This window comes from Natator depressus, chromosome 17, assembly GCF_965152275.1.
Source record: "Natator depressus isolate rNatDep1 chromosome 17, rNatDep2.hap1, whole genome shotgun sequence".
Classification (NCBI taxonomy): domain Eukaryota; kingdom Metazoa; phylum Chordata; order Testudines; family Cheloniidae; genus Natator; species Natator depressus.
Genome location: NC_134250.1, coordinates 21,144,293 through 21,168,659, shown reverse-complemented (window position 1 = coordinate 21,168,659; position 24,367 = coordinate 21,144,293). Strand labels below are relative to the sequence as shown.

General features: G+C 51.3%; 1 protein-coding gene across 1 annotated transcript in view; it reads left to right on the top strand.

Annotated features, from left to right (window-relative positions):
* Positions 1–24,367, top strand: part of TMEM132E (transmembrane protein 132E) — a 230,842-nt gene that overhangs the window by 56,207 nt on the left and 150,268 nt on the right. The window lies entirely within an intron of this gene.

Sequence of the window (24,367 nt, the reverse complement as noted above, 5' to 3'; positions counted from 1 at the left end):
GGTGTTTAGATGCTGCTTGTAATTACTAGAATTGGGAGCTCTGGCTGTTGGGAGTCTGAAATGACAGGAAACAGGAAGGAGGGGGGAGGAGTTGAGGGGCTGGGAGAAAGCTACAGAGGGTGCAGCAGCAGGTTGGTAAAGAGGTTTCCACTTTGAAAATAAAGTCCTGTTGAAGTTTGTTAGTACCTTGCCTGGTTGATACAACATTTTGGCGGTGAGGATGGATCTTCTGCCTCTGAACCCACCTGCACCCTTTCTGCAAAGCCCAGGTGAGCCTCCAATTGCTTTTACTACCTGGATCCATATGTTTGAGACTTATCTGCTTGCAATCAGTGCTACAGAGATTTCTGAAGTAAGAAAGCATGCTCTGCTAATCCACTGCCTTGGAGCAGAAGGTCAGCGTATATTTTACACTTTTCCCCTTGCAGATGATAAATATGAGACTGCACTCACTGCATTAAAGGAATTTTTTGTGCCAAAAGTGAATGTAGTAGCTAATTGCTACAGATTTCGCCAGCGTGAGCAGAAAACAGGGGAGACTATAATGCAGTATATTGCTTCCCTGAGGAGTCTGATTGTAATTTGTGACTTTGGGACTCTGGCAGATGAGATGATTAGAGACCAGCTCATTGAGAAAACAACCATGCTTCATGTAAGAGAATGCTTACTTCTAGAACCACAACTTACACTAGAAGAAGGAATAACCATTGCTACGCAGATTTAGTCAGGTACAGCTGAAGCCAAAATAATGAGCATGGATACAGGAGGCGCAGTCTAGGCTGTGACTCCTTTGCAGAAAAGTTCACTACCACTGCAGACACACAATTGCAAGAGAAAAACTAATGAAAAACCACAGAATCAACAAATTCAAAATACAGTAAAAGCATGCTTTCGCTGTGGATCCCCACAACACCTTGCAAGCTACACAGGATGTCCGGCAAAAGTAGCTCAGTGCAACCATTGCAAAAAGATTGGGCATTTTGCTAACGTATGTCGCAGCCGCTAGTTCAATCAACAGGTGCATCCAGTTACCATACCAGATGTTACTGTGCTGAGCGTGGACAGAATCACTACTGCACATATTCCAGAACAGATAAAGTGCACTGTAAACGTTTCTGCCATACCCTCAGGCAAATCACACTCTATTCAGCTAATGTTGGACACTGGCTCAGCAGTATCTATACTACCTGATTCCATCTGTCTGCATTACTTTAAAGATGTGCCTCTTACTGAACCCAAACTTCACTTGGTGTGCTATTTGAAAAACCGTATTCCAGTACATGGCTGCCTGCCAGTAATAGTTACTTTTGGTGATTGCTGTGTAACTGCAGGGTTCTACATTGTCCACAAAGGCACTCCTATCCTTGGCAGAGATTTATTGGCTGCTTTAAATCTCAGGGTAGTTAATGGACAAATTGATCTTCCTCAGCATAGCACCCTTGCGGTACACACACCAGTTTCAGCTGGGACCCAACACCAGGTTGAGGAGAAACTCGGCTCTCCTTATGGGTTTCTGCATAACGTTAAAATGCGGAACAATGTGATGCCCGTACGACAGATGTTATGGCGCTTACCATTTGCAGTCAGGGAAGCTGTTTCAGAGGAACTTAGAAAACTTGTTCAGAGGGACATTATTGAAGAGATTGACCCCTCGGAATGGATTTCACCTATAGTAGTGACGCAGAAGAAGGGTGGAGGCATTCGCCTTTGTGTGGACTTAAGGGAGCCAAATAAAGCTATTGTGATTGACAGCCATCCTCTTCCTCACATAGAAGAAGTATTTGTAGAACTCCATGGAGCAAAAATGTTTTCTACTCTTGATTTGCAGAGCGCATACTACCAGGTTATGTTGCATGAAGATAGCAGAGACCTCACAGCATTTATTACACATGAGGGACTATTTCGTTTTAAACGTGTTCCATACGGTCTCACATCTGCCCCAAGTGCCTTTCAAAAAATGTCATTGATTCTGAAGAATCAACATGGAGTTCAGTATTATCTGGATGATATTATCGTGTTTGGAAATACTTCTGAAGAGCATGACAATAACCCGCAGACTGTACTAAACTGCATCAGCAAAGCAGGCCTCCAACTCAATAGGTCCAAATGCAAATTTAGAGAATCTGAACTCTCCTTTCTGGGGCATACAATTTCACAGGCTGGACTAAAACCTGATCCAGATCATATCCTGGCAATTTCAAATGCCCCTCCTCCAACAGATTTGCAAATCTTACGTTCCTTCTTGGGTTTTACCTCCTGGTATGCAAAATTAATTCCCAATTATGCTTCTATCATTCAACCATTATGGGAATTACTACGGAGAAGTTCAACCTTAGTGTGGACAATGGATGCACAAGCTAGTTTCGAAACGGTGAAAGACTTGATTGTACGTAGTCCAGTACTTGCACTATTCAGTCCTGCATTGCCCACAATTGTAACTACAGATGCTTCTGATTATGGACTTGGGGCTGTTCTCACACAACTGCATGAGGACAACACAGAGAGGACTGTTGCATTTGCTTCAGGGACACTAAGTAATGCTGAGAGGAAATATTCCGCAGTCGAAAAAGAAGCCCTTGCTTGTGTCTGGACTACTGAAAAATGGAGAACTTACCTGTGGGGCCGCACGTTCAAGTTGCACACAGACCACAGCCCTTTGACGACGCTGCTCACCACGAAAGGACTGGGAAGAGCAGGATACCGTACTGCTCGATGGTCTGCAAGACTACTCTCTTTCAGTTATGAACTGGAATATAAGCCTGGAAACCAAAATGTGGTCGCTGACATCAGATGGTCCACCAGAGGATGAGGATGTAGTGGTTGTGCTTATTACAAGCACTCTCACTGCAGTTACAAGAGAACAATTTCAAGCTGCTTGTTCAGTGTGTCCAATTCAACAAAAACGATGCGAATTTCTGACAAAGAGATGGCCCAGTCACCCTAAAAACCTTGACCCAGTTTTGATGCCTTATTTTAGAGTTCGGGATGAACTTTCTTTGTTTGATGGCTGTGTGCTATGAGGTACACACCGGCTCCTTGTGCCAGAAGAATTACAGTCAAAACTCATACATCTGGCACACGATACTCATCAAGGTATTGTCAGAACCCAACAACGACTACGGGATCTGTATTGGTGGCCAGGGATGGACTCTCAAACTGAAGCACTCATAAAATCCTGTGTCACTTGCCAAATGCATGACAAGACAGCAGTTGCATGTACCCCTCTATTACAGCCTGTTCCTCTTCCTGAATCTGCTTGGGAAAAAGTGGTGATTGACATTGTAGGACCCTTTGATACTGCTCCAAGTGACTGCTGTTATGCCATCACTTTAATAGACTATTTCAGTAAATGGCCTGAGCTAGCGTTTACATTGCAAATCTCTTCTGCTACAGTAATTAAGTTCCTCTCTTGAGTTTTAAGCAGGGAAGGTAACCCCAAAGAACTGGTTTCAGATAATGGTAATCAATTTACTTTCCTGGAGTTTGAAACTTTTCTAGCACAGAGGAACATTTTACACAGAAGGTCATCCCTATATTACCCTCAAGCCAATGGGGAAATCGAACGGTTTAACGGAAGTTTGAAAGAGAGTTTGCAAACGGCTAAACTGGAAGGGCGATTGTGGATACCCTTCACTACTGATTTCTTGCAAGCATACCGGGCTACATGACATGCCACAATGCAAAGACCACCCTCAGAGTTACTGCATGGGAAACAGATGAATACTAAACTGAACATTGCTGGATTGTTAAAGGCACGATCTGATGCCCCAACCGAGGATGATGTGAGAAAAACAGTCAAACAGAACCAAGCAAAGTCTAAGTCTTTCACAGACAAGCAGCGAGGTGCTAAGGAACCAAAGTTTGAGTGTGTTTCCTTTGTTAGAATATGAAAACCTGGAATTTTATGCAAAGGGGACCATAAATTCACAGCTCCTCTTAAAATCATAGAGAAGAAGGGACCTTACACCTATCGACTTTCTGATGGGCGGGTATGGAATGCTTCTTATCTTGCACCTGCCTATGCACCAAGAGGAGATTATGCCAACACTCAGACTGCATTGGATGACTTCACCATAGTACCAACACAACAAGACATTGCACTGGAACTGGGGCTTGAGAGACGGCCTGTCAGACCCAGACGACCACCTGTCTGGACTAGAGACTATGTTTGTATTATCTGCAGTGTTTTCAGTGTAATATTTCTGCCAACAGTATAATGTCTTGTTTCGTATTTGTTCCTGTGGTTAGAACAATAATGTTCATTGTAATTGGGAGAGTTTCTTAAAGAGAGGAGGGAATGGGGTGTTTAGATGTTGCTTGTAATTATTAGAACTGGGAGCATTGGCTGTTGGGAGTCTAAAAGGACAGGAAACAGGAAGGAGCGGGGAGGAGTTGAGAGGCTGGGAGAGAACCACAGAGGGTGCAGCAGCCGCTTGGTAAAGAGGTTTCCACTTTGAAAGTAAAGTCCTGTTGAAGCTTGTTAGTACCGTGCCTGGTTGATACAACAGCACTGCAAGGATGCAGCTAGCTCAGCTAAAACCCAGTATCCGTCTTAACGATGGGCAAGTATGTCTCTGCACAGGGCTGGTTTTGCAACCCCCAACTCCCCTGAGCAATCCTGCATCATTAACCCCGGTCAAGTCGGTGGCCCCAAATCCTTGTCAGCTTTCAGCGTGCATAACCCCGTCCCGCTTCTCCCTCCTGGTGCAGTGAGAAGGCGTCCGCTTGGAGACCTGCGGCGCCTTCAGAGCGGGAATGGCATGAAAGGAATGGAATCGAGGAGCAGAATGAATCACCCCAGGGATTGGGCCCAGATTGCCATAAGCATTTCCAGGTATAGTTCAGGACAGGCCTGGAATTTTTCATTTAAATCCAGCTGCTGCAGAGTTTCTTTACCTGCTGCACCACAGGGCTGCAGGATTTTGCCATCAGCTTCAGCACCAGCTCGCTGCTGACTGGAGCATGTGGGGCCTTGTTCGCAGTGAGCGTGGTCCCTGGTTTGGCTGGAACAGCACCGGTGCCTAAAGCAGCAGTCGATGCCTGTACCCCAGATCTTTCCATCAGGTCTCTGCGAGCAGGAGGTTCTGTGCAGGGGTCTGATTGCAGTATCCTGCCTGCTGCTCTTGCATGGCAGCTCCTGCCGGGGAAGCACACAATCCTGGACTCAGGACTCGATGGGTAAGTGACGGCCCCGACCCTGCAAACCCATGCTTAGCTTCACTCGCGTGACTCCTGCAGTCAGTGGGTAGGATTCTCCCCTCCCCCTCTGGCCCCTATGTGCCACTGTGGTCTCCCAGAGGGGCCGGGGGAGAGTCACCCTGCTGCAGGCCTGTATTGGGCTGCCAGGGGGTGTGCCGGGTGGCGTAGAGGAGCCATGCTGGGCATTGCTGGAGCCCCAGGGGTCCGGAGGGTTTCAACGTCTCTTCAAGTGGCTAGGCCAGCATGAAACACTTCTGCAAATCCTCCTCTTACCTGTGCTGAGCATCCGTTCCCCGTCCGGCAGCTGAGGGGAACGGCTCTCTCTTGCCTAGTTAGCTGGGAAGCTCTTGGTGTCCGGCACTAGGTGCTTGTGCAGAACCTGTATGATGTAAATAACAGCAGACGTGCCTGGCCTGCCGTGGAAGTGCAGAGTTTCATTTACCCAGGAGTTAAAAGAAAATGGAAAAATATGGGATTCCTCTTTGAATATTGACTTGAGATCCGGTGATCTTCAGGCATATGGCGCATGAAGGGGGTTTCTGAGATGTGCGTTGCTTGAGCCTAGTGTCACTAAGTGTCTCATCATTCAATCCATATGCTTGCAGAGGTGTGAACCCTTTAATGGCCTTTTGGATCATGACTCTTTCACGCTTTATATACTGTACATTCCCCGTCGCCCCCCCCCTTCCCCCCCTGGCCACTGGCCTGCCATTAGGAGCACAAAAATAGAGCTGATTTGGAACCAGTGCTGGTCTCGTGTTTTTCACACAGTCTGAAATAATGAGTCTAGAAAAGGCCTCGTGTCGAGTTACTGTTTACCCATCAGCTGCGAGGGCCAGGATGCAGCTGGGGAGGGGTGGTGGTGGTGGTGGGGGGGAGGGGTGTCACTGAAATACCGGTGGCCACCCTGATCTTAGCTCTTCTTGCTCCAGGGCATGCCCTGCACTGGGGTTTCAGTCCTGGGCCGGGGACTTTTCTACTGATGTTAGCACATTTTGCTTTCTTGTTCTAAACAGCGGTGGGCCAGATCCTCGAATGGTGTAATAGGCCAGATCCCCAGCTGGGGTCAATCTGTGTAGCTTCATTGAAATCCATGCCACTCACAGTGCTAGCATTCTTCCCGGGGGTGGGGGGGGGGGAGTTGAGTTATTCCACCAATTTTCGGTGATTGGGAGGGGGATGAGTCTGTCTATCAATAATCCAAGGGCTGGAACAAAGTGCATTGTAGCAGGATGTTGAGCTCTTAGATTCCCAGGAAATAAAGCCAAGAAGGGATGTACCCTAGTGTCTACGGAGAAGAGAAATGCTTTGCCAGTGTGTTGTGTGCAAATCTGTAGCAAGGAATAGCCTCTTCTGCTGGGGAAAACCCTTAACAATAACTGTGCCTTAAAACCTAGTGCCACGCAGCGTTTGTTTGTGATGAGTCCCTAGATGTGGTGGCTAATTATCAGTGGCATTTCATTAAAGGAGATTTCTCGCTTCTTCTCAGAATCCATCTGCTCCTGGCTTGAGCTCCCGTGCTGGGCCCTGTATGTGCTAGCCGTTTCCCTGGCAAAAGGAGGGATGGGCTTGGGGAATGCCCTACTCTGGGACCCAGCGACATGGGTTAAGTTCTTGGCTCTGCCACAGGTTCACTGAGCTGCCTTGGGCAGGTCACCTCAGCTCTCTGGGCCTTCGTTTTTCCCTCTAAAATGAGGATAATTCACCTTCCTTTGCCTAGTTCCTTGGAGTAGGGACTCACAGTGCACCTGGCACAATGGAGCTCTGCTGGGGGCTGCTGGAACCCAAATAATAATATAGATCAGAAGGGGAAAGAAATTGGGCTCAAGGGGCGGGGCAGGGAACCCTTCTCCCAAACTAACACAGGAGAGCCTGCTTATCATGAGGTGGAGCACAAGTTCCCGACTGCTTTTGTGCATTCAGTGGATACTCTTGTCTCAGGCCTCATGCATAAGTTTGTATTAGCCCTTCCTAGCGCCTTGATGTCTCGATTATGGAGCCAGTTACACCCCTTTTTCTGGTGTCTTTGAGTGCACCCCTACACCTTCCCCTCTCTCAGGGCAGGGGCTACCATGCCCTGTGGATCAACTATGTTCACCACTAAGAGGTCTGCCTGGGTTCTGGTGCCTGTGGGTCTTCCTTTTAGGAGCTTTTCACCAGCAGTAGATCCAGTGGTCAGACAGCCTTCTCAATCCAGGGCGGGTTGATTCAAATCAAAGAAATGTCGAGCATTGATTTTAATCAGCAAGCAGGAAACCTTAAATTATCGATTTTAATCTTGCTTTGCATTTGAGCTTTTTAATTATTTTCCTAAAGAAGAGTTGATTTTCATAGGCTGGTGACCATTAAAGCATGTTGATTTGCAGCTAAATAGAGCCTTTATGTAAAATTTGGTATTACTTTTTGCTAACAAGGAGGAGGCACTGTATGTGCACAGTTATATTAGCAGTCATATAGCTTAAAATACATTTATTCAGATTCTTAATTCTTACATTTTTGTTTTGTTAGAAAATGTGAACGACACATTCCTTGTTTACTAGACGATGATTAATCTTTTTCTCATGATTTGTGTCTCACTGCATTTGGATGGAAATTGGAATTCAATTTAAAAGGCACTAAAGCAGCATTTTAAAAAAGTTATTAGCTAAATAAAACTACTGTAAATATGGTGGATGCATAAGGGAAAATAAGTAACTTTATCAAAACAAGTTTTGCTTTTATAACTAACAGATTTAATAACCAAAGGCGGTATTATCAGCAGCTAGTGAATTGATCAGTTTGTTCTGGTCACCCTTCAAGATTTTAGAACTAGTAGATCGCATCCTCTCACACCTCATTTTTATTGGTTTACTGGAAGGGGGAAACAAGCGTTCCTGCTTTGTCAGCTCTCAATTAGTTTCTCAACTTTGAATGAACTAGTCGTTGAACTAGCTGAATAGACTGAAATGAAGAAAATATTCACTCTGCCCCATCAGAAGAGGCCACTGCTGTGAAAAGTCGGGTCAGTGGTTCAGCCAGTGACTTCCACCAGTTCAGTGGTTTCACTTTTTAAAATGTTGGCAGCACACACGGACTGCTTGGATGTGGACTGGCGCGTGAAAGGAGATGGGATATTTTGCTAGGTAGAGACTTTCCCTCTTACAGGGAAATTCTGTTTCCGAGGCCAAACCCTAATCCCATTGGGGTCAATGGGAAACTCCCATAGGCCCCAGCAGCAGTGTTATAAATGTATCACTGCAGGCCAGAAGCTTAGGAGTCAGTTGTAACTCCATCACTGACGTGAGGAAGGCCCTCCGAATTTAGGCCTACATGCTCAGGTACTCAGCTGGCCCGCAGCACCATAGCATCTAGGCCTCTAAGTACGTCTACACTGCAATAAAACAACTGTGGCTGGCCCATGTCAGCTGACTGGGGCTCGGGCTGCCGGGCTATAAAATCACTGTGCAGATGCTCGGGCTGGAGCCTGGGCTCTGGGACCCCGAGGGATGGACGAGGGGATGCTAAGGGTGCCAGAATCCGGGTCCAGCCTAAGTCCAAATGTCGATGCTGCAATTTTATAGCCTCGCAACCCAAACCGTGTGAGCCCGCATCAGCAGGCACCGGCCAGCCGTGGCTGTTTTATTACAGTGTAGACATACCTTCTCAGGCATCAGTGTATTTATCCTGTCAGCACCCCTGTGAGGAAGAGAAGTAAACTGAGGCCCAGAGAAATGACAGCTGGGGTTCTCAGAGCAGGAAGGTAGGAATCGCAATGGGGGAGGGCACTAACTTCTGCTCTTCTGAAAATCCCAGTGCAAAGGGCTGGTGCAAGGTCACACAGGGTGTCCCTGTCAGAGCGGGGAATTAAGCCTGGATCTCCAGCCATGGCCCTAGCTCCAGGGCCAGCCCTCCCCTCCGCAGCGGGTGCAGCAACAGCAGAGCAAAGGCAACCAGAGGCCAAGCCGATGCCCTTTAGTGCAAGCGCTCTTTCCTCCCGTGAGTGAGCCCGTCTGTGGCAGGTGGACGATATGCCTGTCTGCTGTCGGGCCTTGTCTGCATTTTAGAAACACAGGCTGGCTTGGTTCCAGCTCCCTCATTTTCCTGCTGTGCAGAGCAGGGGAGCCGGGATCAGAGGCCCCGCACCAAAGGCACCGTCAGCCCTCGTAACCTACTCGAGCGGGACTTTGATCTGCCTTGGGCCTGGGGTGCACTTGGAGCTGAGATGCAGACAGCTCAGCAGGAGACCCCCATAAAATCCTTTGAGCAGCCCTTCATTCCTCCCCATGCAGAGGGGAGCAGCCCCACACTGGTCTGCCTCGGTGATACACTCGGTGATACTTGGTGCCTAATGAGGATGCAGGCATGCAGAGATGCTCCCCTCCTGGCAGCTTGGCAGTGTGGGAGGCACAGTGCTCTTTGCAGCCGCCCATGATTCATCCTGAGGAGGAGAAAGGAAACCAGGTGTCTCCCCCGGCTGCTGCAGCAGGTGTGGGGAGACTTTACCGCAACACCCCTGCTCCCGCTCAGGGGGTGGGGGTGGGGAGATCCGAGGCGATAACCAGATTTCGTTACCCCTGTCGCTGCAGGGCCGGCCGGCGTTTAGGAGCACAGCAGGTGCATCCTAAGTGCAGGTGCCAGGAGATCCAGCCGATGCGATTGTAGCTGAGAGCACTTACCTTGCTCCGTAGCCCAGCAGACGCGTTCTACCTGGGGGGGCTTGATCCGCCCCAGCAGCACAGCAGATGCATCGTAGTGGGAGGTATTGAAAGCATTCGGGAGCCCAGCAGGTGTGTTCTGCCAGGCGCGTCTGATACACTCAGCAGCGTGGGGTGTGCCAGGGGCACTCAGTAGCCCAGCAGGTGTTTGCTCGGTGGGTGTATAAATAGCACAGCGGGTGTGTTCTACCTGCCTGTGCTTGGAGCTTGGAGCAGCTGCTCGGACGCCCCAGGACCGTTGGATAGGATCGGCGTGGCTGAAATGAGATGTGTAGTTGTGGAAAGGAAGCATCGGGTTTTCTCCGTCGCTTTGATACTGAGCTACTGGCAAATAAACTTCCCAGTGAGATAGATGCAGAGCTCCTCTTTGCCTTTCAGGCAATGTCCTTAGCGTGGGTTAAAAGCTGTGGGCTGTTGAGAAAAGCTGGGTCTCTTTTTATGGGTGCACAAATCACTGGTTTGTAGCTTGTCAGACGAGCTGAGCATCAGACCCGTCCTGCTTTCCCTGAGCTCCCCTGCCAGGGGGTCGGACTTGCCGTGGCAGTCGGAAGCTGTGTGGCGATGCAGAGCTGGTCTGCTGACTCTCCCTGGCTGCCAGACCTCGAGGGTCTCATTAGCGCCGGCTCAGGAGGGTGACAGGCTCAGTAGCAAGAGCCAGAAGGAGGCACAGATTGCCTTGCTGCATCAAGGCTGGGCTCTCACCTCTTTTTAGCCAGCCTCATGCTGTAATGGGGCAGCTGCATGATGCCCTAGAGCTGGGGATTTCCCCGTCCTGGGTTTGCACGGTGCAGGACAGCACGCGGCTCCTGTGTCTGTGCAGCCCGGGTGGCTGGGTTCTGGCTGGAGGTGGGCTCCCCTTCAGCAGGGACGGCGCGGATCTGGCTGCTTCCCTCGCAAGGCAGCGTGGGGGCGCTGGTTGCAGGGCATGGGACCGGTGCAGCTGGGCACCGCGGCACCAAACAGCGGCTGCCCCAGCCCAGGGAGCGGCAGTCACAGCCATGGCTTGCCATTTGCAGGCGCTGCTGACGGATGGTTGCTGGGCCGCCCTAATGAAAACAAACACAAGGCACAACTCGTGGTCGAGTGGCACCATGCCAGGGGCCCTGCCAGGCTGGGAATGTAGGGCACAGACCAGCCGCCTTCTACCTGGGCAACCCGGCGGGGGCACTCTAGCCACGGGTGCTGGAAAACCTCATCCCCATATAATACACTCAGAAGCCTGGAGCTGAGCCCCGAAAGGCGCTGCCCCTCCCCCTCCAGAGCCCCCCCTCCAGCTTCTAATTTAGTGTATGTGAGTGGGAGACAGAGCCACCCCGCCCCCCTGCAGGAGAGAGCCCTGCCTCGCATCCTGCCCCTCCGCCAGCCGGCAGCAGGGTCCTGCATGGCTTCAGTGTTCAGGACCTGTCTCTTGGAGTGTGCTCTCTGGGCTACTAGGATGCCACCACCTCCCTCATGCCTGCCCAGGCCCCTTTGCAGTGGGCAGAGCTCTGTGTGGCTGTGGGGCTCGGCTTGCCCGGGTTGGTTGCAGAGTCGGAGCCAGCCAGTGCAAATCGTTGCTGGTACCAGTGCAACCCCACAGAAGCAGCTGCAGTGTCTCAAGTGGTGGGAAACAAGCCTTCCCACCCTACAGCCCTCAATAACGCTGCAAGTTTGGTCTGACTGAGCCCCGGGGGGAGCGAAGAACGAATTCCTGTGTGGCGCGTGGGACTCGAGCCTCAGCTGCTGCAAATCAGCACTGGTCCATTGATGTCAGTGAAATTGCACTGACTTGCACCCGCGGAGACTCTTGGCCCACTGAAATTAATAGCACTGGGCTGATTTACACCAGCTCAGGATCTGGCCCATCATATTTCCACCCAGATGCAGGCAGCAGAAAACAGCTGCTTCCTGGTTTTCCCGTCTGAGATCTCAGGACCACAAGGAGTTTTTGAAACTGCAGCTGCGGGCGCGTGGTGTGCGCTGGGGTATGTGCAGCAGGCACTCAGGGCTGGAGAGGGCTGGGTGACTTCTCTGGCTGCTGGGAAGCGTTCCACTGGGGAGGCCTGGGGGGGTGGCGGGGGGGGGGGCACGGGCATTCCTTGCTGTCTGCAGTTCGGGGACATTAATAACTTCATTGTCAGTTCACCCTGCTGCCTGCTCAGAGAAGTGAAATCTGCATTGCAAAACAGGCGCGCTCTGTAACAGAGGGAAAGTTAACACATGTCTAAGGGACAGCCCTCCCCTCCCAGCTATTCACTTCTGCTCCCTGGCTTTGGATGATTGCAGTTGCACTTCCAGCGCCTGGTTATGGTGAGCACTGCACAGCTACGTTGTGAGAGACAGGCCGTGCCCCGAAGACCTCACAGTCTAACCAGACAAGGGGAAACTGAGGCACAGAGCAAGGGATGTGACCTGTCCAAGTTCACGCAGCAGGTCAGGGGAAGAACCAGGAATGGAATGCAGGAATCCCAGTGCAGGGCCTTATCCGCTGCACCGTACTGCCTTGGTAGGGCTTACTGTCTGTCTCTGCAGTGCCTGGCTCATGGCATACAGTACTGCGTGGTTTGCCGTAATACACACCAGGCTCCGTTTGCAGGCCCCATTGTGACATTCTGCTCTCCGTCCGGCTCTGGCTGTGATATTGAAATAACCAGAGGGAACCTTTGCCCTCCTCACCTGCCTTTCACCCCGGGGCCTTGGTGCTCAGTACAAGTGCCAGGTCTCCAGCCCTGCGAGGTAGCTGTGTATTCTTCATCCCCGTCACCACTAGGAAACCTCGCTGCTGAGACCTGGCTGGGCTAAGAAACAACCAGGACCGCTGGCTGCTCCATCCACTGAACTGCACTGTCCCGCTCTAAAGCTGTGCCCTCCCCTTATTAGGGGCGGGGGTGAATTATTAATTCCTTGGAATATTTTAATGAAGAGTGACAGGCCCAATCCGACCCCCAGCCTGCCTATGGGAGCGCGCAGTGTTCAAAACACACACCTAACGTTTGCAGCCTGCCTGCAATGTTAAATATCACAGGCAGCTCCAGCCGGAGCCCTAAGCCGGGCGCAGCGACAGGTCTGGCCAGTGTGACCCACAGAGACAGCGTCCGCTCTTCCAGGACGTGTGCATTTCAGCCCTATCTCTCTCCCTCTCCCTGTCTGCCCTGGTGCCAAGAGCCATGCTGGAGGGTGACATGCGCAGCCTGGAATCCTACAGCATTACGCACTGGGGGCCTGTCCCCGCTCCCACCCCTGGCATGCCCCTTACACCAGGGCCAGTGTGAGCCCAGGCAGCTTCCATGCTGGTGGGATTCTCTCCGCCCCCCTTGCACATCTCACTGAGGATGCCCACCTCACTTTAATGTAACAGCGCTGAGATGACTTTATGGTAAAACTAAAATTAAGTTTGTTAATAAAGCTCGGAGGTTGAAGTGACGCTAAGCGGAGATGGTCGAAGTGGGAAATGGCTACCAATCATTAAACAACACGCTAAAACTTAACAGATCATGCTGCTTGTCCCAGACAATTGCTCACCTACAGTCAGTTCTCAGCGCCCTCAACCCAAGTGGCTGAGGATTCACCCCTCACAGAATCAAAGAGCGCTGGCCCCTCTTGTCTCTTGAGTGATGGGTAAGAAAGGAGTCCCCTTTCTTCCCTTTTATAGTCCAGCAAACCTTTGACATGTAGCTCTGAAAAGCAAACCCAGGCAGGTTTCCTCTTCCGGCCGCTGGCTCTTCAGGGTGCAGGCATCCAGGCCTTTCTTCATCCTCTGGTCAATGGGCTTTTCCGGTTGGCTCAATCACTTTGTTCACCTTAGGCGCAAATATTCTTTTATTGTCCTTTGCTTTTGATCAAACCTTGCTGTTTTCTCATCCTCCTGATAGCGCCGTCCATACGGACAGGTAAATCCACATCCCAGTGTCTAGGGCAGGCTTGTTTGGCAGCTGCTTCCATAACATATTTTAAGAATGTATTTCCAGCACCCATACATAACTGTGTACATGCATCACCCGGGGATATTCATGACCAGCATGTCACCAGTTTTCACGTGAGACCTTACACGATACAGTCTGGAGAGCTATTCTGACAACAGTGTGTTGTGGGTCGTGAGTTTGTCAGACCGGCTGGGATTCGCTGTTACAGAACAGCGCCTCCTTTGCCAGCTGGCAGAAAGTAGCTCTTAGGGTCACAGCTGCTGAGTGTGGTTTGGCCCCTTCCCCCTCCTGTTTTGGAAAGTTGTGTGCGGTAGGGGTGGCTCAGATACTAAGGTATTCAGGAGCTTGCCTCCCACTGAAATCATTATTAAGAAGGTTTCAGAGTAGCAGCCATGTTAGTCTGTATTCACAAAAAGAAAAAGAGGACTTGTGGCACCTTAGAGACTAACAAATGTATTTGAGCATAAGCGTTCCTGAGCTATAGCTCACTTCATCGGAGGCTCGTCCCACAAATTCCAGCAGGGCGGGACTCCATCTTTTGAGAAGGGAGGTTATGAAAATTGTTTCTTCTCCGGGCTCCTCCGGCCGCGGGGTTTGACTGGAGACGATTTGCTCTCCGAGCAGAAACAAAGAGGACTTTGATTAATGATGGGACAGATGCGGGAGGGTTCGGGGCTGTCTGGGATGAAACAGTTTGTCCACAGCCTTATCTGAAGCCAACTAGTGAGAAGTGGAGAGTGTTTTCTGACTGGCTTTTATGAGTCACAGAACCAAGAACTTGTGTGTATCTGCGAGGACCGGGAGGGAGATTATAAATAGGATTTTGGGAGGTAAGAAATAGCTGGTTGGATTGAAAAACACACAGCAGCCACGTCTGTATTTAAAGCTCCCAATGAGGTTTCACTGCATGCAGTGTGATATTAAAGCATCTCTCCGTCCTACAAGAGATTGCAAAGGGCAAGCAGAGACTCTGACAAACCTCCTGCCGTGCTGACACAGACGGTAGCTGTGGGAGCTGTATTCTGCTGCCACTTACACCCCAACCATGGTGGGGTATCGCCAACCAGCACATGCCAGAGAAGCCACCCCTGGGGCCTGCAGGCAGCGGGGAACAGAGGGGCGGGGTTTGTGCACAATACTCGGGGGTGTAATCAGATTTCAGCCCTCCCGCTGCGTGGGCCAGATTCTATCCTCAGTCTACACTGGGAGTAAATCAGAAGCAAATGCGCAGGCTCTGATGGAGTGGAGCAACTGACAGAGGTGTGGGTGTGTGGGGGGGGGGGCGGGGGGGGGCGTTGTGTTTTCAGTTTCACCAACCGGCCTGGTTGTATCCGCTCCGTACGTATATTACTGTAAGCTTCTTTAGCCTTTGGAGGAACAAGGAGTCATTTACAGCTGCAACAAAAAGCCCGTTTGTTTTCTGAAGCGACAGGGTGCTTCAGGCTTCATATCTGCGTTGGTAGCGGGGGTGATCTGCAAAAGAAGTCCGAAGGAGTTAATTTTTTGGAACCAGCACCTGCAAAGCCTTGCGGTTTATTTAAATTCACATTTGTCCCAACCCCACCAAAGCGGTAGACAAAGCGAAAAAACCTTAAATACTTTCAATCATGTCTATATGCAAATTGCCAGCAAAGAGCTGTCTTCACTTTTCTCCTCGGGCTTTCCCCTCTCAAAAATTGAATGTCCACTCTCCTGGCTTCTTTCCTAGATTTCTCAAAAAGCTGATGAGGGAGGAAGAAGCTCTTCTTTCCAGGAGGGTGGGTTTCGCTGCAAAGAGGCCCAAAAGATGCTTAAGATGCATGTTGGCTTTTAAAACAAACCTTTGCTCTGTCCTGGCTGGGTTCTCTGCTTTGGTCCGTCATCAGCAGCCGAAGAACCGGGGTGGTTAAGTCAGGTGCCGGTTACATTATTGATGCACCAGTGTTTGGGGAGTCGGGTCGCTCTCAGTTGTCCGCAGACACTGTTAGAGCCTTTGGAGCAAACAGGCCCTGCCCATGTTTATCTAGGTCTATGAAAGAGGCCGTGTAGCATGGTCCCGTGGGCTGGGGCTCAGGACTCCTGGGTTCTCTTCCTGACTCTGATGTTGTGCAAATCCTTTTCCCTCCACCTTTTTTCTGGCTTGTCTCTTTGTATTGTAAATGTAAGAGGGCTGTTGTCCCCTTACTGACGTTCAGTGGGGGTGTTTTGGTTGGCTAGCTCCCAGTACTAAAAGGGGAAGGGTCTATGGGAAATCAGGACCCTGAGACTGACAGCCCCCAGGAACAATAGAGGCCAATGCTCCAGGTCAGCCTGAATGACAGGGCGGGCAGGCTAATCAGGGGGTCAGGAGGCCAGGGAGGTCCCGTCCTCCGTGTGAGCTGGATTTGCCTGGGTCAGACAGACTGGGGCCGAGCTAAGGAGAAAGCAGGGGCCCAAGCTGAGTTGGGGAGCAGAGCTGGGCCAGATCCAGAGGGGCCAGAAAAGCAGCCCAGAGAGAGCAGACCCTGTCCTGGGAGCAGAGCTGCAGCCCCAAAGCCAGAGGCACAGCCCAGAGAGAGCAGACTTGCCCTGGGAGCAGAGCTGCAGTGACCAGAGGCAGAGGGGCCAGAAAAGCAGCCCCAGGAGCAGGAGGCAGAGCAGCAGCCGTGCTGAGGCTGAGTGGAGCTGGGGCTGGAGCTGGAGCTGGGGCTGGGGCTGGGGCAGTCTGGAGCCGGGTGCGGTGAGCAGCTGGGGAGACCGAGGGGGACCTTGGGCAGTGGGCCCAGCCCAGGGAGACGCCCCTGGCCAAGAGGCTCTGCAGGCCACACTCGGAGGGGGATTGTAACCCCGACAGGGCGAGGGTGACACTGGGAAGAAGGGCCCTGCCACCTAGAGCCTGAGAGCGTGTGGCCACCATCAGAGCAAGTGTCCGACCCGCAGCATCCCTGCAGCACAGCCAGGGCCGGAGCAGGAGGCCTGGGACTTACAAGGAACAGACTGTGAACTGCCCTGACGTTCCAGAGACGCTGTTTGTGATGTTCCCTGCCACAGAGCGGGGTGATGTGTTTCCTTTAACCTTTCCCATTTTTCCTTGTTCTTTTTAAAATTAATTGTTGATTAAATAACTTGCATTTGCTTTAACTTGTATGTAATGGTCAGAGAAGTGCCCAGTGCAGAGAGAGCCCCCCGGAGTGGGGACACCCTAGCCCCTGTCCTAGGTGACCACAGCAGGGTTGGGGGTCGAGCCCCCCCAAGAATCCTGGGCCCAGCCTTGTTGGGGTTACGAGGACTCTGCCAGACAGGAGAGTGGAAGGGGAGTCCTCAAGGGCCCACTGGGTAAAGGAAGTGGGAGCGAGGACTCAGATCCTTTCGCTAGCCCACTTCACCGGGGTAGTGCAGAAGCCAGGAAAGTTCCCCACAATAGCGGGACCATTCCCCCGCTTACATAAGCTGTGTAGGGTAACAGCTGTATCATACAACGGGGTCTCACGATGCTACTGTTGCATAAACCACACTAAAGAGCTTTGCTGTGCTGTTCAGACGCGGTTAGATCCCATCCACTCTGCAAAGCAAAACCCAGAGTGGACGGCTGGAGTTGGAGTTTAGGCAGGAGCTGGTTGCACGGGGCTCGGAGGTGCTGAACGTAGACAGCTCTCACTGTGTCCGCCAGCTGAGTGGCAGCCCTCCTGTTAGGTTGGCGTAGCCCTCACACGGTTAGACCCTTCAGTACCCTGGCACGGCGGCTGTTACTGCTTACAGTGCCCACAAGCAAATGCTGCCACAGGTCGCAGGCCGGCTTGGGGCAGCGGCAGGAAGGAGAGAGACAGAGAAACCAGCCAGCACAGCGGCTGGACCCTGCTCTTGCCTGACTTGTCAAGTCACAGTCAGACGCCTATCCAGGGCCCACCATAGGGTGGCACCCCACAGGCAGAGGGGTAGTGCCGGCTGCTCCGGTGCGCTATGGTGCTGCTCTGTTCCTCTCCCATGTGGCCTTGAGGAGGAGGGAGCGGGCTGTCAGCAGCACGCACGCTCGCCCCGGTGTCTCCAGCCTGGCTTGTGGGTGTTGCCGTAGCCAGTGCTGGCCTCGTCTCGGGCTTCATTAGAGAAGAAACGAGGGGAAATGATCACGGGGCGCTGGCCGTCTGCTAAGGCGCGACTAGGACAATTGGCTTGATCAGTGTCTCACTGGGCTCAGCTCTGCGGTCTCTGGTGCAATGGATTTCCTTGGGAATGCCCCGCTCCTTTGCTCCATGGCTCTCGCTCTGTTCCCAGTCCCCACCTCCTCCAAGAACCCTTTCTCAGACAAGACCCCCAGCCAAAGTAATTCCCGCCACACTGTTCTCTCTGCAAGACAGGGACGCACACGCAGATGGAGGCTGCAGAGTCCTGCCTTGCCGACGAGGAGAAAAACACGTCTTGCTTTATGATTCCTACTGGTCAGCTGGCTCTCCCCAGCCACGGACCCCCTGGCTTACGTGCAAAGGAAGTTTTGGTGGACTGGGACAGTTGCTGAAATAACTGCTCCCAGGAAGGATCCTGGAGAGGTGCTGAGCACCCGTCTCTACCATCTAAGGCAGTGGGACCCCTTGGGATCCGTCTGTCCGGGCTTATATAAAATTGCAGTATCTGAGCACCCTAAGCAGGGCTCAAGTCCACATCAACCGGGGATAGCGCAGTGTCTGAACCCACTGAGCTAGCCTGGTACGGCTCCCTTTCTTGCCAATGGTGTGAAATATCTAGAAGACAAAAGAGGCAGGCTCCCAGACACAGCGCGGGTCACCCCTCTGTGCCTGGTCTTTAACTGCCTCTCTCACTGTGGTCCCCATCCTGCAAGCACTTGTGCTCATGAGTAACTTGACACACCTGAGTAGGGCCATTGATGTGCGCAAGACTGTTTGCAGGTGTCCAGGTATTCAGCAGGCATGGACATTGGTCAGATCAGGGCCAGTGTTTGCTTCTCCCTCTGTTGAGTTGGTCCCTATATATGCTGGGGCTGGTGCCCAACCCCTTTAGCACCCGGTGTTCTGCTGATGTCGGTGGAGTTACTCCTGATTTACACCGGCATAAACGAGAGTTGAGGTGTTTCTCCTGATCTGCATCAGCGTGCGATCAGAATCGGGCCCGACATGTCTCAGCTTTACTTGAGTTCTCCCTCCCTTATTTTTGTTAATAGCCCCGTCACTTTCCTTTCAGCCCCCTCTGCTGCCTTGTTTTTCTCTCCCTGTCGGAATGGACAGCCCCTGTCTGCTCTTTGCCATGCCTGATGCTGCTGCAGCCCTCTGGCCCACGTGCGCTGGAAACGGGTGATGGATGGCTAGTCAGCTCATCTCCCCAATCCATTATTAATGATTATGGCATGTGTAATGAGAGCTTAGTGGGGCTTTGACTTCCCCTTTCATCACGAAATCATGGGATTTTTCTAAACCAAACCAGATAGCCCAGTGCGGAATCCCTCGAGAGAGAGAGGGCTGGGTCCTAAGCTGGTGGCCGTGGCCGGCAGCCGTGGCCGGCAGGGGCTCCACGTCTCTTCTCTCCAGCTCAGCACGTGGCCCACCGGAGAGCAGACTGTAGTCAGAAGAGATTCCGGCTGGGAAGTGTATTAATTCCTCCGGTGGAAAGGTGAATGAAGTGGAAGAGAGAGATGGAGCCGCTTCCTCACAGGTGCTGTGCTTCCTTAAGTGCTATGCTGTCTACGCTTGAGTGAGACAACGATCTAGGACATAAAATATTGCTTGGTCTGAATGTTAAAAATCTGCCATGGCAGGGGAAACATTGAGCCAACTCTGGGCCTGGTGCATCATGTTTTTCACAGTGTGTTTCATGGCTCATCTGCCCCTGGAGGTTTTTTTCCTTGTGGTCGATAATCAAGGAATAACTTTACATCTTTCTCGTAAAGACGCTGCTTGCTTCTCCCAAGCAGGCTACCGAGCTCTGACGTCCCTGCCCAGTGGCTGCCAGGCTGCAGCTGCTCTTCTCTTTGTCAATCAGCGGTCTCCGATCTGACGGGAGGGTGCACTCCTCATTACATGCTGCCTTCTCTGTCTTTGGTCTGTCGGCCGGACTCGGGGTATGTCTGCGCTTCAAGGCTGGGGTGTGTGATTGCAGGACGTGTCGCCAGACCTGTGCTAGCTTTGATCTAGCTCGTGAGTGTATCTGAGCAGTGAAGCAACAGGGCCACAGGCTAGCTGCCTGAGTGGGAACCAAAGGTCCCGGGCAGGTATACAGCCCATGCTGCCATGGCTTCACTGCGTAGCAATGAAGGGTACTTGTACGTCCACACATGCTGCACTCAACCCTCCGCCTGCACCCCGGACATACCCTACATGGTTTTTTGTGGTACGGCATCCCTTTGCTATTCCCCTGGGGACAGCTGGTGGGACAGGTTGGAGAGAACACCCCATTGCACCTGGGAGGATGCTGCAAACATTCAGGAAAGGGCTGAGGTCCTGTGGCACTGGGGCTGAGCGGGGAATGCACGGAGGCAGTTCCACCCCGGAGCCAGAGAGGTCTGAGAAGGGAAAGGCCTGCTAGACGTCTAATCCATCTGCCCAGGGCCAATAGAGGATAGTTGCTTACAGCTGTTGGGATTCCTGCCGAGACCTTTTCCACTTGGCTTATCCAGAACCCCGTGTCCAGTTCGGGGAGGAAACTTCACCCAGTTCTCTGGGATCTAAAAAAGCTTAGTTTGACCCCAGATTTCATCACTCGGGTTCCTTTATTTGGCACACAGCAAAGCTATGCCGAGTTGATCGGACTGATGCATAGGAGGTGGGTACAGGGCGTATCACACGTCAAAAGTGACACAGAAAACCTCTTCCTTGATACACATTTACACATTATGTTCCATTTACTATGCATTGCATCACGCATTTCTGGATTGGCTTGGTTACTTTTCAGGAATCAATCCCTGTACAGCATGCTCTGTCCATATGCTGTTTGGGTAGAACCCGATCTTTATATTCCAGATTTATCTTGTCCTTTGTTAGTAAATGGTTCCCTGGGTGCTCTCCCTCTTATCTTAGCTGGCTCAGACATTCTGTCTTTTTAGTCTCCTGACCTATTTACTTATCTTACTTAGAACAAACGTTCTGTTTTCAGCCTAATGATCTGTTTACCTCCCTAATTCTATCCTCCAAGAAATGAGGCTTCCCACCAGGTGTTAATTACTCAGGTCAAGCCAAGCCTCAGCTACTGCAGGAGAGGACGGAGGGTTCTGTTGCTCTGGATATAACTTTGTTACCATCTATTGCAAAAGTTACAGCAGTTGGCAAGGATCTCTGGGCCAGATCCTCAGCTGCTGTAACCCACTGAAGCTCTGCTGAGGTGAATTTATGCCCGCGGAGAATCTGGTCTTATAACAATTATACTCAAACCTCACCAGCCAGTGACTAATGTAACACTAGCCCAGTCACCGCAGATAACGTGTGACCTGGCGTCGGCTGGCACCAGGTTTAGGAACAGTGTAAGGCAGGCCGAGGTAATGCTGGAGGTGGATGGAATAGCAATGCTGGAATTCCTTCTTCATCCCCCAGGCTGGTCTCTTGGCATCCGCGTTAGGCACAGAGCTCTAGAGTGTGTAAATGAAGAACAAACGAGGATGAGCTGGCCAGGAGGCTGGGAATGAGTAGGAGGTTTATAACCATCAGAGGAGGGAAGGTCTGGAACAGCCTCTCCATAGGAGCAGTGGGAACAAATAACCTAACTGGGGTTCAGATGGAGCGTGATGAGTTTCTGAACAGAGTCTATGGCCTGAGATAGCAGAGGACTGGCCTCGGTGGCCCAGGAGGTCCCTTCCAGTCCTGTGATACCCCCTCCCCTCCCATTCCTTCTCCGTCTCCTGCTTTTTTGTGGCAGTCTCCCTTTCTGTCTCATTGCCACAGCATGCAGGTGCCTATAATCTTTACTCCGGTAGTTCCATGGTTCTCAGGGGGAGGAAGGTGTGAGCAGGGATGACTCGACTGATCTGATCTGGAGGGGCCAGAGTAACTGCCCCTGTCCAATAGCAGAGTTCACATAGGCTGCTGGAGTTAGAAGGCTTGAGAAACTCGACAGAGTTCAGAAATAAACCCCTGCAGCACGGAGGGTGTCAGAATCCATCTCCTTGCACCATAGGACTTGACCATGGCATTTATCTTTGGGGGCTCCCTGCGTAGCAGAGGGGCCACATGGGTCTGTTGTAGCATTGTTCTAAGTCTGTGGGGGTTTTTTTCCCCTCCAAAGCTGGCTGCTGACAAGCTGCTCCGGTCACCGGCGGGAAGCTGATGATGTCAATCCGTCCGGCAGCATTTTATGTGCTGTCTGGCTCTGCCACATCAAATCCATTTGCCAACATAAAGAGAATCTGTTCTATAAAACACGAAGGACGTGCTGTAAAACACTGGCATACTGGCTTGGTGGAATAGCTGCTCATCCCGAGTAACTAATAAAGCTGATCGGGGGGGAGGGCAGTGCAGGCACGGGGAGATCGCCAGGAGACCAGCAGGCGGGGATGCCAGCCCTCTCAGGACCCACAAAATGCAGCAGCTCCAGACTCAGCAATGTGCCTTATGGAGCTGCCAGGATCATAGAATCTCAGAGTTGGAAGGGACCTCAGGAGGTCATCTAGTCCCACCCCCTGCTCAAAGCAGGACTGATCCCCAATTTTTGCCCCAAATGGCCCCCTCAAGGATTGAACTCACAATCCTGGGTTTAGCAGGCCAATGCTCAAACCACTGAGCTATCGCTCCCCCCATGGTGATGCAGGACTCTTTCCACTATATCTAAATGTTCAGTGTATCACAGCAACATTGCCATTTTCCTAGTCCCCAATGGCAAGCTTCTTCAGGGAGAATGTAATTTCCCTTATTGGAATTCAGCCAGCATATGGTGGTCAGCAGGTGGGAAATGCCCTGAGATCTCTAATGACTACATGCAAGGCCAGATTAAAGTATAAGCACTAGAGATTCATCCTAAGGCACCAGTGCTTGGAGTCATGTGATGATCTCTCAGCTTTCACTTAAAAAAAAAAAGGCAAGTTTCTAATCTTCATGGTTGCAAAGAAAATCTTGAAAACGTGACTTGAATGTAACTGATGCAGTAATGCTGCCTGAGTCTGCAGAGAGCCTGAGATAGTAACTGTGCAACGTGTGAACTGCACCACGCATCTTTGAGAGAGGAAACGGGGGAGGGCCATAGGGGCAGAGCCATGAAAGGGGCCCTATGTTGATATGTCCTTGGACCTCAGATTGCTTTAACCTGGCTTTGAGCGCATGTGATCAGGATCTAGGTAGAGAACTCATCCGCTGGAGACATCCGTAAGCGATTTATCTTTATTTTTCTTGTAACCATTTCTGACTTTGATACCTCATTATTTGCACTCACTCAAAATCTCTCTCTTTGTAGTTAATAAACCTATTTTACTGTTTTATTTAATCTAGTGCGTTTAAGTGGAAGTGGCTGGGTAACTCCATTGGGGTAACAAGTTGTGTCCATACCGTGCCCTTAAAGGAATAACAGACTTAATATATTAGCACTGTCCAGGAAAGGGCTGGGCAATACAGGACATACGTTTCTGGGGGGGAAATCTGGGACTGAGAGTGTGTTGGGGTCACCCTGAAGCATAGCCAAGAGCCAAGAGGTGGCTGTTTGGTTGCAGCACTCTCAGACATAGCCGGGTGTGACTGTCATGGAGACTCCAGCAGCAAGGCACTGTAAGGGCACCCCAGTTTAGTGGACGGGGGTGACATAGCTACTCATTGGTCTGGATTGTACCCTGGTCTGTCAAAGCATGACACTAAGCAAGCATGCTGCTGGGAAGGCACATGTTTGAGGGGTTGCCCGGAGCAGGCAGTTCACCATGTGCAGAGAGTTCAATGACCGGGCAGGGAGGAAATACCGGGTATGATCTGGTGAGCTCGTAAAGCCATTTGGCTGATGACTCAGAGAGCCTGGGCTTGCTTTGCCAGTTCATTTAGCCCAGCATGAGATTTTGTCCCGTGTCCAAATTCTCCTCTACAGTGTGTAATGGAAAACAGAAAAGAAAAAAGGAGTCCTGACCAGGGCTTTAAATCAGTCCAAAGCAGCTGCTAGGACGAGATTGATAATAAAGTAACTCCCTCCCCACGTATACTGTATCTTTCTCTCCCAACAGCCCTTCTGATGAATTTATCGAGGGGTTTTATCATTATGTCAGCTCCAGTAATTGCTTCACAGGCAACGTTTACAACTCACTCCGAACGGGTGCTGCTGTTCTCCAGGGGATATATGTTATCGCCCTTCAGAGACGGCTGGAGGTTATGAGCCGTCGGGGTGGATGGTGGGGCTTGGTGCCTGGAAGCCATGGGTGTGAAACACCCTCTGCTGTCCCATTTATGGGACCAGATCCTCAGCTGGTGCAAATAGTTGCTGATTTGCGCCAGCTGAGGGTACAGCCCGTGAAATCTGGTGGCAGGCTGCAGATGTTGCGGAAGACCGGGCACTTCTGGCAAGCTAATTTGCTGAACCAGAAGAGCCACTAATTAGTTTAATTCTCTCAGTAAAATCTGTATGGAGCTGTACAGGTTTGGACTCACCCCTGCGGCGCCTCCTGCTGGTAGTCGTTGGGAATTAGCTCGTCTAGCCCCGGCGCACCCTCTG